The sequence below is a fragment of the Propithecus coquereli genome, unplaced genomic scaffold (assembly GCF_000956105.1).
Source record: "Propithecus coquereli isolate 6110/MARCELLA unplaced genomic scaffold, Pcoq_1.0 Scaffold138, whole genome shotgun sequence".
NCBI lineage: Eukaryota > Metazoa > Chordata > Mammalia > Primates > Indriidae > Propithecus > Propithecus coquereli.
In genome coordinates, this window is record NW_012138080.1 from 5,256,255 (window position 1) to 5,276,407 (window position 20,153).

Here is a 20,153-nt window from a genome sequence, read left to right on the forward strand (position 1 = left end):
GAACACACCTTGCTGATGCTGTTCAGTTAATTCTGGAATGCACAACCATCTTATCCTGAGCCTTTCCTGACTACCCCAGGATCCTAAGTCTATTGTGTGATTATGAATATTTGTTTCACAAGTGTTCAGAAAGTGAGTGACATTTAGTTCCTTAATTGTTTCTCTTGTTTTGTTTTCCTCACTTACCTGTAAGTTCCATGAAGGTCAACAGACCTATGTTATATCTCTTTGTGCTTCAGTGTAATTAAATGCTAGACACATAGTAGGGGTTTGCTGATAAATTATTTTATCATAAACATACCATAATCTTCCAATATGTACCTAAACCATACCGTTTTTATGGTTTGATTTAATTTAATTTAATTGTGTTTTTGGTCAATTATAAGTTGTCCTAATTCAAATCCTCATCTTTAGGGACCCAAACCTTATAAAACAGTGGTTCTCAGTTTCAAGGAACTGAACATCCCCCTTTTAAAAAAATAAATACTGTCTAACATCCACTTTATTATCCTGAAAAAAATATGTAGACAATACAGCCTATTTATACATCTAATATAAAAAGACAATATAATGCCTAAAATTATATTAAGATGCAATAAAGGAAACTGATTTATAATAAAATATTAGATATTTCAATATGTAAATGCTTAGGTATGACTACACTGGAAGTCCTGATGAAGTAGTCAGATGCTTGTACTTGTATACAAAGTCACTGTGAAGTAGACAACCATGTCTGCAAACTGATTGAGGTGAGTTATCTTAATGTTTAAAATATCATGAGCGGTGTTTCTTTTTTGTTTGTTTTTTTTTAAGACAGAGTCTCACTGTGTTGCCCTGGCTAGAGTGAGTGCCATGGCGTTAGCCTAGCTCACAGCAACCTCAAACTGCTGGGCTCAAGCGCTCCTACTGCCTCAGCCTCCCGAGTAGCTGGGACTACAGGCATGCGCCACCATGCCCGGCTAATTTTTTCTATATATTTTTAGTTGTCCAGATAATTTCTATTTTTTTTTAGTAGAGACAGGGTCTCGCTCTTGCTCAGGCTGGTCTTGAACTTTTGAGCTCAAACAATCCGCCCGCCTCGGCCTCCCAGAGTGCTAGGATTACAGGTGTGAGCCACCGTGCCCGGCCTTGGTGTTTCTTTTGATAGCGTGATTTTCTGAAATAACGAACAACTCTTGACAAAGTTCCAAACTTTGCATTCCTGAAAAATTCAGTACCTGTCAATACTATGTGAGAATATATTATGTTCATATGTAATATGGTGTTAGAGTCTAGGCTCACATAATTATAAACAAATTTTTCCTTTATGTGCGACTATCCATCAGGAGTTGAAAGTATGAGAAAATTCTTTGTTCTGTGTAACTGTCCTACTTCCTGCCCACTTGCTTCCTGCCCACTAAATATCAGTAGTACCGTACCCACCCCAATAATTACAGTAACCAGAAATGCCCCCACCAAATTTCCAATACAATTTCAAAATTTTTGAATTTCTACAAATTAAAAAAACTCTTAGGGGATGCTACCCCATTGAGAATAATGTTAAAAATGATTTGGGGCCTGGCTTGGTGGCTCACGCCTATAATCCCAGCATTTTGGGAGGCTAAGATATGAGGATCACTTGAGGCCAGGAGTTCAAAACCAGGTTGGGCAACATAGCAAGACCCTGTCTCTACAAAAAAAATTTAAAAATTAGCTGAGCATGGTGGTGAGCACCTGTAGTCCTAGCTGCTCAGGAGGCTGAGGCAGGAGGATCACTTGAACCTAGCAGTTCAATGTTGCGGTGAGCTATGATGATGCCACTGCACTTCTGCCTGGGCAACAGAGTGAGACCCTTTCTCTTAAAAAAAAATTTTTTTTTTATTTTCAAATAAAATCAGCACTTCCCCAATTGTGTTTTGTGATAAACTAGTTTTAGACATGTTAACAGAATACCCATGAGAGGGAAAATATTCTAAGGTCAAAGTAAAATAGTTTTTTTTCCCCCTTAAACTGCATGAGTTTTTATAGCCTTTAATATATGAATGGACATTGTCAGTCTACTAGAGGAAGATGGCATTATTTTCTCCAAATTATTCCATTGTGGAATCCTTTGGAAATTACTAAATTCAATTGTTTAAAAATATAGCCTCTTTAGGCCAGGCATGGCGGCTTATGTTTGTAATCCTAGCACTCTGGGAGGCTAAGAAAGGAGGACTGCTTGACCCCAGGAGTTGGAGGTTGCAGTGAGCTATGATGATGCTGCTGTACTCTAGCCCAGGTGACAGAGCAAGACTCTGTCTCAAAAAACAAAAAAGAAAAAAAAAATAGCCCCTTTAGCCATATTAGATTCTGTGGGTTGCACTTTGAAGATAAAGACAAGAATGTCTGTAATATGCTCTATTTATAGTAGGATTTAGGCAGCCCTTATCCACCTAGAAAACTTTGAGTTGTGTATGTCTGCTACATGTAAGCACTTCTATTCCACCAGAATGTTATGGAACAATTCAGTCCTGAGCTGTGAAATTTAATAAACATAGGAAAAGTTATGAAAAAAATTATGAAAAACTATTACTGCACCACAATGTCTAATATCAACCTACAAGTGGCAGGAATATGGAGTGGCCAAAATTGGAGTGGCCAAAATAGGTCAACACCAGGTCTCCTGTGTCGATTATACTGGTCTGAAATCTGGCATAGATTATTAAAAGTTTTTCTTTGTTAATAGCTCAAAAAATTTCATAAAGGGGTTACATGCAAATTAGAGGAGACAGCATTCATTGCAAAATAATATGAATGTATCTCTAAAAAGATACCAAACTGGACAAAGAAATAAGTTAGATTCCTTGGAAAATTCTGAAGCAAAATTGAAGCCCAAATGGAAAAGTTGAAGAGAATGAAATGCACAAAAGAATAAATTATGTGGGAATTGTTACTTCTTGCTCAAGTGAAGTCTAGAAGTTTATTACAGAAGTTTTCAAAGAAGCTGTACTTGAAGAGAACAGGTGATTCTGTGTTTTGGCTGAAAAACATTGCAGTTTTATAAATTATATACATTATTATCACACAAGTGTGCAATACAGAATTACTTAATTTTAAAGTGCCTAGGTGGTATAAAATCTGTGGTGATGGTACCAAAATATCAGAGAAAATAATGAACATGATAAAAGAAATAAAGACTCCAGTCTCTATCTCAAAATCTGGAACACCTCAGCTTTTATCAGTAATAGAAGCAATGTGGTTAGATCAAAAAATGGACTACACACTTGAGTCCACCCTGCCTCTCCATTAAAATGCCCCTAGCCCCTTTAGTCAGAACATATCCCAGCCCTTTGATTGATATGTTGAACAGAATATTAACAGTTCCAGAGAGTTGAAACAGGATAAATAATCCATAAATACTACAAATGGTCCTAGGTGACAGCAATTGGTTTCTGTTGTAAGTAGACTGAACACAATGAAAAAGAAAACTGAAAACTATTTTTACACATACTGCTGACAAGATCTTACTTACTTTTATATAGGGAGACATCATCATCACACTTTCTCTGAGGAAAAAGGTGACTGACTTTGTGGAGAACTTTGACACCAAAGCATAGTGCTTACCATGATCATATACAAATTTGATGGAAGAAAATGAAAAGGAAAGTGTCTACAGCAACTCCATGCCCTGCATCCCTAAGAAGCGTTAACATGGTGAATTTATTTGAGAAAAGTAGGGTTGTTTCCCTCACTGAATTATCTGGAATGTTTGTCAATAAGAGCAGCTGCAGATATGATAGTAGATATTTCTGAAGGTGCTTGTACTTTTAAAGCATCAGTATCCAAACTAAAAATCATATCTCCTAATGATATGCACGTAGCAAAACTACCTAAGTGGAGAAAACCTCTGGTTTGCTACTGTGAAATTCTGATTATCAATGGCAAATGATCCACAACACCAGTAATATGGTGGAAAAGAAATCTTTGAAGTTTATCAAGATCAAATCCAGGTAAAGCAGTGTAAGTGTGAACATTTCAGGCTGTTGGTCCTAGGATTTTTTTTTTTTTAATTCAGGATATTATGGGGGTACAAACATTTTGGTTACATGAAATGCATTTGCCTCACCCATGCCAGGGCTATAAGCATGTCCTTCCCCCATACAGTGTGCCCAGTCTCCATTAGCTGTGGGTTTACCCACCCCACCCGCGCTACCCTCTATCCCCCTACCCTCTCTACCTGACAGGCACCCAGTGAGTATTGCTACCATATGAGCACCTTAGTGTTGATCAATTAGTACCAGTTTGATGGTGAGTACATGTGGTACATGTTTTTCCATCCTTGTGATACTCCACTTCGAAGGATGGGCTCAATCTCTATCCAGGATAACATCACAGGTGCCAGATCACCATTGTTTTTTGTGGCTGAGTAGAACTTCATGGTATACATATACCATATTTTTATGAATCCGCTCATGTATTGATGGGCGTTTAGGTTGTTTCCACATCTTTGCAATTGTGAATTGTACTGCTCTAAACATTCGAGTGCAGATGTCTTTATTATAGAATGTCTTTTTTTCCCTTAGATAGTCGCCTAGTAATGGGATTGCTGGGTCAAATTTTATTTCTGTTTTTAGCTCTTTGAGGTATCTCCAAATTACTTTCCACAGGGGTTGTACTAATTTGCAGTCCCACCAGCAGTGTAAGAGTGTTCCAATCTCTCCACATCCACGCCAGCATTTGTTATTTTGGGACTTTTTGATAGAGGCCATTCTCACTGGAGTTAGGTGATACCTCATTGTACTTTTGATTTGCATTTCCCTAATGATTAGAGAAGTTGAGCACTTTTTAATGTTTGCTGGCCATTAGTTTGTCTTTTTTTGAAAAATTTCTGTTCATGTCCTTTGTCCATTTATTGATGGGGTTGTTTAATTTTTTCTTGTTGATTTTCTTAAGTTCTGTATAGATTCTTGTTAGCTCTTTCCTTCTGGGTTTAGCAAATTCATAGCTTGTCTCCCCTAGGATAGCAAAGTAGGTGACTCTACCAAGTGTTAATGACAGGACTATGTTATTACTACTCCAGGACCCACAAAGGGAAGTACAAGATTTGAATTATCTTAAATGCAATTGTCAGGGAGCATCACCTGTTTTGAGGCGAGATGCTCCAGCCAGGAAGGGAACTGCAAGTATGTTTATTTAAATGGCTAATTGCTGCTCTCACTGTTTAAGAGTTGAGGTATCTTTGTTTTCTTAAGGCAAAACAGATAATCCCAAAGGGAGACAGGATGATGGATAGGAAGGTGCCCATGTTGTTAAAAGAATCTTCCAAAACCCTCATTCTGTCTGGTCAGGACCAGCACTGGAGATGAAGACCTGGCACGGTGTCCCATTACGCTAGATGATTCGGAACCCTTTCTCTCACACTAAGGAAGTAATTTGCTTACCTACCCTTGGACTAAAGGGAACAAGTGGTGAGTCACAGTGGACAGTTTACAATTACACACAGAAACCTGACAATTTATAGTGAAACGTTGCTTGAAAAAGCAGTCTTTGTCCCTCCCTCAGTAACAGAATTCCTCCACTTAAGGAGAACCACAAGAATTCTGTTTGCATTTGTCAGATTATAAAGTGAATGGCATACTACTGATATTTAATTGCTACATATAAAATTGGAAGAAAAAATTTCAGAAAGAGAGGAAGAAGATAAATTACTTGAATGGTATCATTTATCACTTAAAAAGGCAAGTACATAAATATTCTGTTGTCATGCAGTCTGCCTTATATTTTCTCCCAGGTTAACTAAGGTACAAAAGTAAAGAGGAACAAGAAATAAATGCTAGTTACCATAAAAATCCCTGCATCTCTATAAATCCAAGTTGGGCTCCTGACTAAAATGTAGTCAAATGATTTTAGGGTATTTCTCGCAATATTGATACGTAAGTATTCACTTCCAAATAAAAAGGGAAAAGTTTTAGGTTTTCTTCCCTCCCCCATGAGGAAATTCTAATAAAGTGATAAACCTGAGGTTTAGAGTTTTGCTTGGGTCTTTTTTATTTGTTGAAAATTTTAGTGAAAGACATGTTTATATCAGCTGTGTTCATATTATGTCTAGAAAGCAACCTGTTTTGGGAAATTTAATCTCAAAGCTGTTGCTTCAAAATGAAAAAAATCAAATAAAAGTATATGTAGCCCCTTTAATATGATGCTAACATAAATATTAAAGTGCCTGAATTTTTAAACTGTAAAGCATAAATTGTTCTCATTTAAGCTAGTCTGTCTTTTTCCCCTTGGGTATCCTAGACTCTGGAGCTAGTAGGATTGAGTTCTTAGGGCAAGGCAACCTGAGAAGTACTCTTAGGACTGCAAGGCAATGGATCTAACCCTTATTAAATGTCCAGATGTTCTAGGCACTAAGATAGATTCTTTATATTTAATTTGCTTAATCCATATATGAGTTTAGATATTTTTATTCTTCTTTTACTAATAACAGAAATTGAAATCGACAGAAGTTAAATAACTTGTCCAAAATCATTCAACTGTTAAGTACTTGAACTTAGATATTAATCATAGTAAATCTGATACAAAACCAGTTATTTTACAGTTTTGCATAGTGTAAAAAGCAGTGTTGATGCAAATTGTTTCTATTTATCAAAAGGTAAAACACATTTTTTTAACTGGGTAGGTGATTTTTTGAAAGTGACTATACATCCCATTCCCAAGTTTTGTTAATTTTGGCATTCTCTTTCACTCATTGTAGAACCAGTATTTCTGTAGTGGCCTGCAAATCCCTACTTAAGCCCTACCCCACCCCTCTCTCATATTGTCTCTCTAACCTCCTCTTCTACTATTTTTCTTCTTGATCATTATGCTCCAGCCACTCTGTCATTCTTGTTGTTTCTCGACTATATGAGGCACACTTCTGCCTCAGGCCTGTTGCACTGGCTGTCCTCTCTGTCTGGAGTGTTCTTCCTCCAGATATCCACAGACCTATCTTTTCTCTTCAAGTCTTTGCTCAGATGTCATCTTCTCAGCAAGGGCCACCCTGAAAACCCTACTTTAAAATTGCTGCATCCCCTACTTCGATGCTGTATCTTGCTGTATTTTTTCAATAGCACTTATCACTTTCCAATAGACTATACAATTTATTTATTTTTATTATCTGCCTACTCCATCCCCACTAGACTGTAAACTCCATAGGGATTTTTATCTGTTTTATTTACTGATGCAACCCCAGTGCTTAGAACAGTGCCATGCACAGAGTAAGTGCTTAATAAATTTTTTTTGAATGAGTGAGCTCTTCTTCATTTCTTCAGAGGTTTTCTGATGTCTACAAGCAAGTAGATAGTAGAATCCCTTAGTGCTTTATCATTGGATGGTGGCCCTGGTAGATAGTGGATAGATTCTTGTTTATATAAGTGACAATACAGTCAGTCCATTTTGAATAGAGTGACTTCACTATGGTGATTTTTGAATTAACAGATAGAAAAGATAAGCGTTGATTTTTCTGTTTCAGCTTGGCTATTTTTAGATTTTGGGGAAAATTTTTTCTTTTCATTCCAGAGACTTTTAGACATAAACTAAACTGGAGAAATATTATAATGAATCCTCATATACCCATTGTGCAGCTTCAATAGTTATCAACACATGGCTGTCCTTACTCATTCTTGCTCATGGCCCTGTCCCCAAGATTATTTTGAAGCAAAATACTATGATAGGAAGATAACACATCATTTCATTTGTAAATTAGCTGAAAGGTTTTTGATAGAGTTGAATATTATTAAAACTCTTAACATTGCAGCTCATGATTTGTTTCAAAATATAATTAAATCCCTGCTAAAGCAAGTCACTCATATTCTAGAATTTTACTATGTATTTTTTTCCATCTAAGATCTGAACCAATTTTCCAGTTTACATTTGATTTAAATGTGATTTCTTCCCTTTCGGCTATAAGGCTCAATGTATTTTTTTTTTCCTTTTGGTCTCACTATGTTGCCCATTGTGTACTCTAATTGGGCTCAAGCCATCCTCCTGCCTCAGCCTCCCGAGTAGCTGTCAATGTATTTTTTAAAAAAACTTCCCCTGAGGTATCTGCTTTTCATACAGACAGCCTTTTATGTAAAGTGATTGGATACTTAAAAAGAAGAGCCATTTGTTTTTAGGGTAGTAGGATTATGGGTAATATCTAATTTTTCCAAAATTGGACTATCTTTACTATTAAAAGTAAAAAGCATTTTGTAATTGAGGGCTCTCTACTTATCTTTGGAATATGAGATGACCAAAGCAGTGATACATGAGAAGGGTCAATTTTGTTGTGCAAACGGCTAAAGAAGAGTTGGATAAAACACTTTGTTCAGAGCAAATGAGCTGCGATTTTTATCTGAAAGGCTATTGCTTATTTTTCAAGGCTAAATTCTCTCTCTGCTATGGGGTTACTTCAGGTAGTCTCAAAGCATGACCAAAGTCAAAGTGTTTAATTTGCTGAAAATTGTTACAGGCTCCTATAACCTGTAAGTATTTTTTTGGATTGGGGAGGGAAAGGGAAGCAAGCAATTTATATGACTATCACAAATTGTGCATTATTAAAACAAGTTATTTTAAAACTAATAAAAATGCCCTAAATAAGAGAATACATCTTAAACGTGAATTTTAATATCTTATTAGACGATTGAATTTAGTCTTAATTGTTTTCTTTGCTTACTAGTTGTGAAGGTGTAATAAAAAAATTGACCATTTGCTGTTACGAAATTATATAGTCCATGTTAAGGAACCTATTCTGCTTAGAAACATTTGAAAGTTTTAAGTGCTGACTAGGAAATTTTAAAATGTTATATTATCTTAAAAAGATTTTCTTGACAGACAAATCAGCATCTCTGCCAGTTTTTGCATCATTATTTTTGGCAGGATAATTAGCTGTAATGCCAGGATTCAGATACATGGTAGTTGGAGTTATAGATGATCCAAAAATTCATTCTCAAACTGTGATATATCTCATACCCATAGGAAGTAGGGTGTAGATTACAAATAACTAGGTGTATATGTTTTTAAAGCTACCCAAATAAAAATAAGTGGTTTCTAATAAAGGGATGAGAGCTTTTGAACTAATATAGCTTTGATTATTTATTTCAAGTTAACAAAACATTCAAAGCCTTAGCACTCTGTCAGGCTTTTGGCAGTACGTAATGGTAGATACACAGTACAGTAATGCTCAGCATTTCTTGAAGGGAAAGGCGTAACTTTGGACCATTTCTGACATATACGTTCTTTACCCATGAGGGAGTAGTTGAAGTTACATCAGAAAGGGGTTAATTGATGGAATGAGGATTTCTGAGGAGGTGGTTGGTAAGACCATCTTAAATGGTTGTGCGTAAGGATGTTCGGCCAAGTGGGTGAGGAGGGACTGAAATCTGGTGCTTTGTCTGCTGAGCTTGTGCCCTCGTGCAGATTGTATACCTAGAGGAGATGCTTTTCTCTTACACAGTGTAACCGCATGAGCTATCAGAGGCTCTGGTGGGCAGAGATGAGTTTTCCGGAAGGCCACAAGTGATTCCTATTCCTTAATGACAGGAATGTGGAAAGGAAAATCTAAACAGACTCCTTCAAACATTTGTTCAGTATTTTATTCAGGGTAGGAATATATTAACTTTCTAGTAAAAAAAATTGCATACCTCTTTATGTTCATAATAAAAGTTTTACTGTTGAATATAACATAGCTTAACATTTTAACTTGTATTAAAAAATTCATTGTGTTCCTATCACTTAAAATTAGGTAGCATTATGTATTTCATGCTCATTAAGGATTTGAGGTAGTAGCTCATGCTTGATCTGACTCCTCCCTACCTTTCTGAAGTCTCTTTGTATAGGGACTACAATGGAGAAATTTTGTAAAATTTTGTAATGAATATTTTGTACATAAAGTTATGTTTAGCTACAATTTCCCATTTTTCCTATGTATGGCGACTTTTGGGACACACTGTATTTCAGCCACAGAGAAGTCTTTTTTTTCTGTTCTTCAAAGGCAAAGCTTGTTTCAGTTTCGGGGACTGGTTATTCCCTCTGCTCAGAATGTTCTGTTCTCCACACTGCCCTATCTTTGCATGGTTGGTTCTTTTTTACCCTTTAAGTCTTTTGTGCCTCAGTGTGGCTTTTCCTTACTTTCAATCTATATTAGCAGCCTCTTCAGCCCCAGTCTTCTCTACCATATCACCCTGGTTTTTTTAAAAAATAATATTTATTACTATATAACATCTTCCTTTATATATTTAGTATCTGATCCTCCTAGAATATAAATCCCCCAAGAGCAGAGACCTTGTTTGTCTTGTTTACCACTGTGTCCTTTGTTTCCCAGAACAGTACCTGGCACATAATTGGTACTCAATAATGTTGTTGAATAAATTATTAAAGTCAGAAGTCTTGTTCAAAATATGTTTTCAAGTTATTTTTCTGGTTTTTATATTGGTAACATGCTTCTCATTTTTCTATATTTTGTCCTATAATCAGCTTTCTTGTGCTGTTTTCTGAACCAGGGAGCTTCCTGTGAGGCATATTAAAGGTTTCAAGTTTAAATTAAAAAAGATAAATTACTTGTTCCTGGTAAATAGCACCATGCAATGCATGGTTTAATTTCAAATTTTCTGCAGATTGTGACAGTCAGTTTCAAGTGCCTGCTAGCCATCTGGATCAGGATTGGTGGTGTAACCTTCAATGGCACTGTACAATCTAGTAAGTAGATACAATTTGCAAAAATATTTGATGGAGATAGGTTGGTGTTGGCAAGAAGTATTTTAAATTTTTTTTGTCAAATGCTGTCAACTTTGGGGGCTTAGGGACCATTTGCACATTTGCCCAGTTATGAAGCGGTTGCATTAAATGGTCCCTTATTATCAGTTTATTCCAGTGATGGTATAGTGCCTCTTGAAGACTGGCACTCAGGCAGCTATTTAATATTTGGTCCGTCCACCCTTTAATCCAGCTCTGGGAAATGGATAGGAATGGTTAGAGGTCAGTTTAAGTGTGGTAGCAAGAATGTGACAAGTTCTTGGCTGATGCTTTTTTTTTTTTAAATCAGTGAATTAGGAGGCAAAGGTCATTTGCTGAGACTAAGGGGAGAAATAGCAGGATGGGAGGTTTGAGGAAAGTAATGAAGAGTGGGAGGGAACTGACTAGGGAAGTGAAGAAGAATTATTGGGTAGAGCTGAGGAGCAAACTGAGATAGGTAACTATGCATTTTCAATGGTACCAATCTGTTCTTTTCCGTGAACAACTGGAATGGTAAATAAGTAAATAGTAATAAGTAAATAGTAAATTTCTTTCTTTATTTTTTGAGTTCTCTAGTGTATATTTGACAGTTGAAATAAAAAAGAATACCATCTAATGGTGTTTTCAATGTATGTGTAGATGTAATATATGAGATAACTACAACATAAAGGGGTAGAATAAAAGGACATATACGATGGTAATGTAGTCTACTTGAATTGTTAAAATAGTGATTCTAAGAAGACTATTAAAAGTTAAGTTTATTGTAATCCCTAGAGCAACCATTAAAAAAGATACAAAGATGTATAATAGTAACATAATAGATAAATTAAAATGGAATATTAAAAATATTCTAATTATCAAAAAGGCTGGAAATGGGAAACAGGAAAACAGAGGAGACAAACAGAAAACAATAAAATGGTAGTCCTAAATCCAAACACATCAATCGATATATAAAAAAAGTAAATGGTCTAAATACAATAATAAAAAGACAGCAATTGTCAGATTCAATAATCATAAAAGAAGAACCTGTTATATCTGTCTATGGGAAACTCTATAATGATACAAGGAGGATAAAAGAAAAGGATGGAAAAAGATATGCCATGTAAATACTAATCAAAAGATACTTGAAGTAGCTGTATTAATATCAGAAAAAATAGACTTCAGAGCAAGGAAAATTGCTAGGGACATTACATGATAAAGGGGTCTATTCTCCAAGAACACTTACCATTTTTAAATATCTATGTACCTAAAAACAGAGCTTCAAAATACATGAAATTGGTAGAGCTGAAAGGAAAACTGGAAAAATCCAGTTGAAAATGCAGATTTCCACACTCCTCTCAGTAAATGATAAAGAAGAGAGAAAATCAATGATTCACTAATACCATCAACCAACTGGATCTAGCTGAACTTAGAGAACACACCACTCAACAGAGTAAAATACATATTCTATTCAAATGTTCGTGAAACATATACCAAGATCAGAGGTCATCAAACATTGTGTGTAAAGGGCCAGATAGTAAATATTCTAGGCATTGTAAGCCAAATGGTCTCTGTCACAACTACTCAGTTCTGTTATTGTAGTGCAAAAGCAACCTTGGAAAATTCGTAGATAAATGAGTATGGCTATGTTCCAATAAGTTTATTTATGGACACTGAAATTTGAATTTCGTGTGATTTTTCATGTTATGAAATATCTTTTGATATTTACAGCCATTTAAAATGTAAAAATAATTCCTATCATAGTTCATGGGCAAAAATAGTTCATACAAAAATCAGTAGAGGCTGACTTAGTGCAAAAGACAGTTTGCTCTCCCCTGATCAAGATAAACCATATCCTGGGCTAGGTGTGGTGGCTCATGACTATAATCCTAGTACTTTGGGAGGCCTGGAGGATTGCTTGAGGCCACAAGTTCGAGACAGCCTGAGGAGCAACATAGTGAGACCCTATCTCTATAAAAATTAAAAAATTAGCCAGGTGTGGTGGCATGTGCCTGTAGTCCCAGCTACTCAGGAAGCTGAGATAGGAGGATCTCTTGAGCTCATGCAGTTGAGGTTGCAGTGAGCCATGATCGTGCTACTGCACTCCAGCCTGGGCAAAAGAGTGAGACCCTGTCTCCAAAAAACAAAAACTAGGAAATTGACATTGGTACGTTGCTGTTCTTTATTACTGTCTCAAAAACAAGACAAAACTATATCCTGCTTCATAAAACAAACCTTAACACATTTTAAAAAATTAAAATCATACAAAATCTTTTCTCTGACAATAATGGAATTAAACTAGAAACAGTATCAAAAAGGTATCTGGAAGTCCACAGATATTTAGAAATTATGCAACATAGTTCTAAATAACCTGTGGGTCAAAAAAGTCTCAAGGGAAATTACAGCATAGTTTGAATTGAATGGAAATGAAAATACAACGTATCAAAATTTGTGGGATACAGAAATAGAAGGAAATTATAGCACTAAAAATAGAAGGACATTTGAAGCACTAAATACTTACATTAGAAAAGAAGAAAGATCTCAACTCAATAATCTAAGCTATTTTTGGATTTTCTATATAAACAATTTCTTTTTTTCATTATGCCACTGTATGATTTTCTAATGGACTTGTTATTTTATCTTGTCCATACTTAAGCTCTGGATCCATACCCCTGACTTTCTATTTGTTCTAATCTAACCTGAGTGAATTCTCCTATACTTCTCTGTGACCAGTTTGTCTTCTCTGAGCTACAGTTTGGTGGTTGAGTAATGTGTTATACCTCCTACCTGTACTCCTACAGTTGAGAGTGTGAGGGGATTCTAGGGAGGGTAATTCAGCTGGGGTTTGTGTAGCCTTTTCTAAAGGATATGGGTTTTGTTTTCTCTTTGAGATTTTATTAAGTGTCCTGGACGAGGGTTCATTCCTGCTTACAAAGGGGTATCCTTCTCCTGTGTAGTACACTCTCAGAGTAAAGATGGTTTCCTTCAACTTAATGTGTGATCCTAGTGCCTTTTCTTTCACTAGGGAAAAACATCCTACCCCATTTTACTTACTCATTTCCAGTTCAACACTTAGAATTTGTAATAGTTCACATTCCTTTTAGTTTTTGCTTTTTGCTAAATTCCTGTTTATTGTTGTGGATAGTCAGCTCTGCTTGTGCTTTAAATGATGGGCCTGAGTTCATTTCCTCACTGGAATCTAGCTACTTTATTTAGAGTTTGTCTACTCTGAAGACCTTTTCAGTTTCTTTTCCCTGAGCCACCTACTCACTTCCTTAGTCTGCTTTTTTCAAAATTGGGGCACTAGTGAGAAACCTCATGATTTTTCTGAAGCCACTTCTTTCCTTAAGAACCTCTTCTTTGGGGTGAGGACTTGGAGGGCGATTATAGCCATTTTACACAATTCCTTAGTTACCGATTTTTGAATATTTCTGGCATATGGCTGTTCCTCTTTTATTTGGTTTCTTTACCCTTTAAAGTATTTTTAAGTTGCCTTTGTTAGGTTTTGACAAAGAGAATCTGAGATATGCTTTTACTCTGCCTTCCACTCAGCCCTCAGGAGACCTGTAATTTTTGTAGTCAGCAAGATTAATAAAGATATTTACATTTCCGAGGCAGTTTACATTCTGAAGCCCTGTTCTCCTGAAAAAAAAAAAAAGGAATTGATTTACAACAGAAGTAGTAAAATGGTCAGACATATTTGAGAAATTATTAAAAATATAAGAAATTCAATGAAAACAACTTATCAAATTCACAAAAACTAAACCAGTAAATTGAGGATGCACTGAAAAAAGAAATACCAGATTCAAATATGTTTTCATGAAAATTCATTAAACTTTGTGGAAAACAATGTGGTAATATGTTTCACAATTGTTTTCTTTTACACAACATTCCAATTTGCCCTAAGGAAATAATCAGAATATGTACATCAAAATAATATAAAGATATTAAAGATATTTCCCAAACTGGAAACTGATCTAAGTATTAATAGATAAATGTTTAAGTAGAAAATGCTCATTTAAAAAAGGATACTAACCTATGTTATGTGATCCTAATTTTATAAGAAAAATATGTTTATAGAAAAGAATGAAAGGAAATACACATTAAAATTTTATTCTTTATAATTTTTTGTATTTTTTCAAATATTCCATAATGAATATATATTCTTAAATTCACAGGAAAAATAAATAAGGTTAAGAGATACCTATTCTATGATGATTACTAGAAGCTGGGAAGCAGGGGAGGTTAAAGAGAGATTGATTAATGGGTACAAAAATACAGTTAGAGTTTGACAGAATAAGTTCTAGTGTTCTATAGCACAGTATTGTGACTATAGTTAACAATAATTTATTGCATATTTCAAAAACTAGAGAAGATTTTTAATGTTCCCGGCACAAAAAATGATAAATATTTGAGGTGACAGATACTCTACCCTGATTTGATCATTGTATCTTGCATGCATGTATCAAAATATCACATGTACGCCATAAATATGCACAGTTATTATGTATCCAATTTAAAAAGGTGGCTATTCTGGATGAAATAAATATAAAGAAAATACTTGAATGCAAATTTATGAAGTATTAAATATGTAAGAGGATAATAATGAGTTTCAAGTGATGAGATGGCAAAAATGGTAAGATAATATTTGGAATAATAAATAGTAAGACAATAAAGCTAAGAATAATTAATATAAACCAAGTAAAACCAGAAGGTAAAAGATTAAATAATAAAATGATAAAATATGCTTAAATGATACAATGAATAAAATAATCTAAGATTAATGAATTTTAAAAATAAAATCACACTAAGCTGGAAGAAGTAGATGAAGTAGATACCCAAATTGAATCACGATATTATCTTGTAAGAATGGGAATAAAAAAGGTTTTCTGGGCTGAGGAAGTTCGCCATTTGAGTACCTTTCTGCAGATTGGTAAGGGATAGAAGACAGTATTTATATAATGGTGCCTTTTTCCCCCCTTGCTTCTCATGTTTGAAAAAGCAGCAGTTCTTAGAAATTTTAAAAGGATACAAAAGAGTTTTGTTTGTTTGTTTCTTTATTCTGTCATGTTTTTGGAAGTCCTCAGTTATTCGGTGAAACTCTCTGTGTGAAATGTTTTGCAAATCATTGTCATAATCAAGAAGTGTTTGATCGTAAAGGAAGGAAGCCATTCAAAAAGGCTCAAGTAAAAGGGTAGGAGTTATCTTATAAGGGCATTTTATTTCATGTAATTGCCAGTAGCCTTATGGAAACAGCTCCCTGGAACCAGCTGGTTTATTGACATTTCTCTGCATGTTTGCTGCTTTCTTTTCATTCATTTGAAACTGACTTTCCTCCTCACACATTCACTTGCACATGGCCTCGTGATGGCCATCTCAAAATGACAGACTCATACCTAAAGTCTGCGTGACTTCTGGGTCTCCTATGCACAATTAAGTGTTCATGTTCTAATTCCGAATCCCCAGAAGAGAGTATCTAATTGCTTCAATCATTTGTGTTCTGAGACTAGGGTTGGGAGTGAAGGAACATGGTCAGATAGTACAAAGGATCTGTCCCTTTCAGGGTTATGAGCAGGCAGGTTCTCAAAGAAGAAATTATTGGCAATTCTGGTATACATTGTGAATAATTTTATTTTTTATATATAATGTGAATAATTACAGAGTAAAGCAATCTTTTTTGGTCTGATAGTGTCTTCCACTCTCACATAATTCACTTCCATGTGAGTTATATGAGCCCGTCTCTTTTGTTAGTAGCTTCATAGAGTGACTATGAGAACATGCCAACTTCTAGATAGAACTCCCTTAAATGAATCTCCGTATGTAAGATTTCATTTTTTATTTTATATAAAATGTTATCAAATGATGACTTTAATTATATCCGTTCATAATTAAGTAAGTATTGTATTTCACATTTTAAAGTAAGTTCATTCATGCTATATAGACATTACAAACTAATATTTTAGGAATATTGCTCTTGTTCTATATACATTTATAACATCACTTCCTGTATAATTTTAAAATCCAAAATCCTTTTAGCATGCAGAGTAAATAGATTATGATATACTGAAGGATTAAACTTCACTGTCTTGTGTCAGATTAATCCCTCATATATAGCTCATCACTTGACCTGACAGAAATATGGCTGCCATTCAGCAAAACTCAAAGTAACACATTTCATTATTTTATGTAGGATGAATGCTATGCTTCTTGACTGGTTGTTTTAAAGTTCTCCAAATTAAATTTAAATAAACCTAAAAAACACATTTTTCTCAGTTTCATAGGAATTCTTGGGAAAGGTATCTTTGTTTATGTGGGAAAATAGAAGAATTAAATATTCAGTGATGATTCTTCCCACTTTATTGGGGTAATGTGCTAAGGATAATTTTTTATTTTTATATAAATGTTTTTACATTATTTTAAACTTTAATTTTCTCATCATGCAAATACAGATAAACTTCTGCATTTAAACAAAATAGTCCTATGAGAACATTGTTCCGCTTATATGTTTTGAATGAAATAGGTAAAATTATATGCATATAGATGAGTGTTAAAATGGAGTGTGAAAAATGAAGATAGCTGTGGGGATTATGGTTTGAAATTAATGTATATTTAAGAAATAGTTAAAGGAAATTTAAATAAATTAAAGCATAGGTTTTTTTTCCCCCCCAACAGGAGGTTGTATAAAAGAATTTAAATGTATCATTTCAGTCAAATAGTTCAGTAAATACAGCAGAAATATTGACTTTAAATTTATCTTAATAAAAAAATAAAAAGTTAAAAAATAAAAGTTTTAGTAAACATTTAAATAACACATGAAAAATATTTGTGTAATTTTTTTTTTAAGAGACAGAGTCTTGCTATGATGTCCAGGCTGGTCTTGAACTCCTGGCCTTAAACAATCCTCCCACCTCAGCCTCCCCAAATTTTGTGATCATAGGCATGAGCCACTGCACCTGGCCTATTTATGTGAAATTTATGTTAGAATAATTGTAAAGGAATACTGCTTTCTTTAAAGGATTGAGAACAGAAGTAGAATATTGAAATAGATTATTAGCAGAACAAAATTAAAAGGGATTTTTGGATTTCTGGATTTTTTATGAATTGTATTTTAAGTTCCATGACTTTTTTTTCAATAAGACTATATGAACAGCTTTAGGTTCACTGCAAAATTGAGAGGAAAGTACGGAGCTTTCCCATATACTTCTTGTCCTTCCACGTACAATAGCCTCTCCCGCTATCAACATCACCCACCAGAGTGGTACATTTGTTATAGTTGATGACTCTACTACACTGACACATCATCCACCCAAAGTCCATAGTTTATATTAGGGTTCATTCTTGGTGTATATTCTATGGGTTTTGACAAATGTACAATGACATATGTCCACTATTACAGTATCATGCAGAATAGTTTCACTGCCCTAAAAATCTTCTCTGCTCCACCTCTTCATCCCTCCTCTTCCCCAAACCCCTGTAAACCGCTGATCTTTTTACTGTGTCCATAGTTTGCTTTTTCCAGAATGTCATACAGTTGGAATCATACAGTAATTAGCCCTTTAATATTGGCTTCTTTCACTTAGTAATAGATAGTTAAGATTCTTCCATGTCTTTTCATGGCTTAATAGCTCATTTATTTTTAGTGTTGAATAATATTCCATTATCTGATGTACCACAGCTTATCCATTCATCTACTAAAGGGCATCTTGATTGCTTCCAAGTTTTGGTGATTATGAATAAAGTTGTGATAAACATCTGTGTGCAGATTTTTGGGTGGACATAAATTTTTAGCTCTTTTGGGTAAATACCAAGGAGCTCAACTGCATCATCATGTGGTAGGAGTATGTCTAGTTTTGTAAGAAACTGCCAAACTTTATTCCAAAGTGGCTGTACCATTTTATATTCCCACATACAATGAGTGAGGGTTCTTGTTCCACATCCTTTTCAGCATTTGGTGCCATCAGTGTTCCAGATTTTGGCCATTCTAATAGGTGTGTAATGGTATTTCATAACTTTAATTTGCATTTCCCTGATGACATATGATGTGGAGCATCTTTTTATAATTCTTTTCATTGGTATATCTTGTTTGGTGAGGTGTCAATTAAGGTATTTGCCCCATTTTTTAGTTGGGTTCAACTTATTGTTGAATTTTAGGAATTCTTTGTATATTTCGGGTAGCAATCCTTTATGAGATATGCAGATATTTTCTCCTAGTCAATAGCTGGTGTTTTCATTCTCTTGACAGTGTCTTTTGTATAGCAAAAATTTTTAATGTTAATGATGGCAGTCAGCTTAATGATTTTTTTCTTTTGGGAGTCATGCCTTTGGTATCCTACCTAAAAAGTCATCACCAAACCCAAGGTCATCTAGATTTTTTCCTACGTTATTGTCTAGGAGTTTTATAGTTTTGTGTTTTATATTTAGGTCTGCGATCCATTTTGAGTTAATTTTTGTGGAGAGTATAAGGTCTGGAGAAAATGTTGCAGTCATGACAAAATACCTTTTCAATACATTTTTTCTTAAAATATTAGTTAACTTTTGATTATCTGTGTGATAAACAAGGATGGGAATAGTAAAATGAAAATTTGCTGGTAACTCTGTCTTCCTAGTATGGCTCATGTATTTGTTACTAAAATTTCAGTGCAGTAGCAAAAGGAAAAATCTAATTTGAGTTTCACCTTTTTTCTTTGTCATATCCTCTAGTAGAGGTACAGATGAATAGGAAGTAGAAAGAAAAATTTGAAGTATAAAAGCCTTCAGTCTAATTAAGTTTTACCACAAGATTTAATTATATGATTTATATACAATATTTTAGAAAGATGTTGATTATTATAGTGATCTTCAGTTATAAAATATCTACTACCTGCTAACAAATGGGTGTTAAGAGCTGTGAAAAGTCTGAGATTTTACCTAACAAGTTATTGAACTACAGTTTTATGGATGCAGGTAGAAGACGTGAGACTCCTAGGTCAGAGACTAAGGATAGTTTTTAACTCACAGCAATAGTAGCCAAAGTATAAGCATTTTTTTTCTTTTCTTCTTTTTTTTTTTTGCATTTGATTTCCTGAACCCTATTCCCATAGGGCAATGTGAAGAGGGCCAGATGACACCTGCACATTTCATGAGCTGTGTAAAGGGGAGGAACCATGAACTTAAAGAACTCAAATCTTTTATTAATATAATGGGCAGTATGTATGCCTGCCCTTTGCTCCAGAAGGGAGACAGTATCTCTGTGTTCCAAGGGGCAGTCAGGGCAAATAAGTCATAGCAGCAATCTGAGAGACCCATGAAGACTTGTCCACCAACAATGGGTCTGGGCTGAATTTTTTGCTTAATATAATACTTTATTTGTAATGTAAATTAATAATGTAAATAAAATCAGAAGAGGATAAATACTTGGGAGAATAAAGTTTATATTTTCTACCTAATGTACAATTTAAGTTACTTTCCTTTTTTTTTTTTTTTTT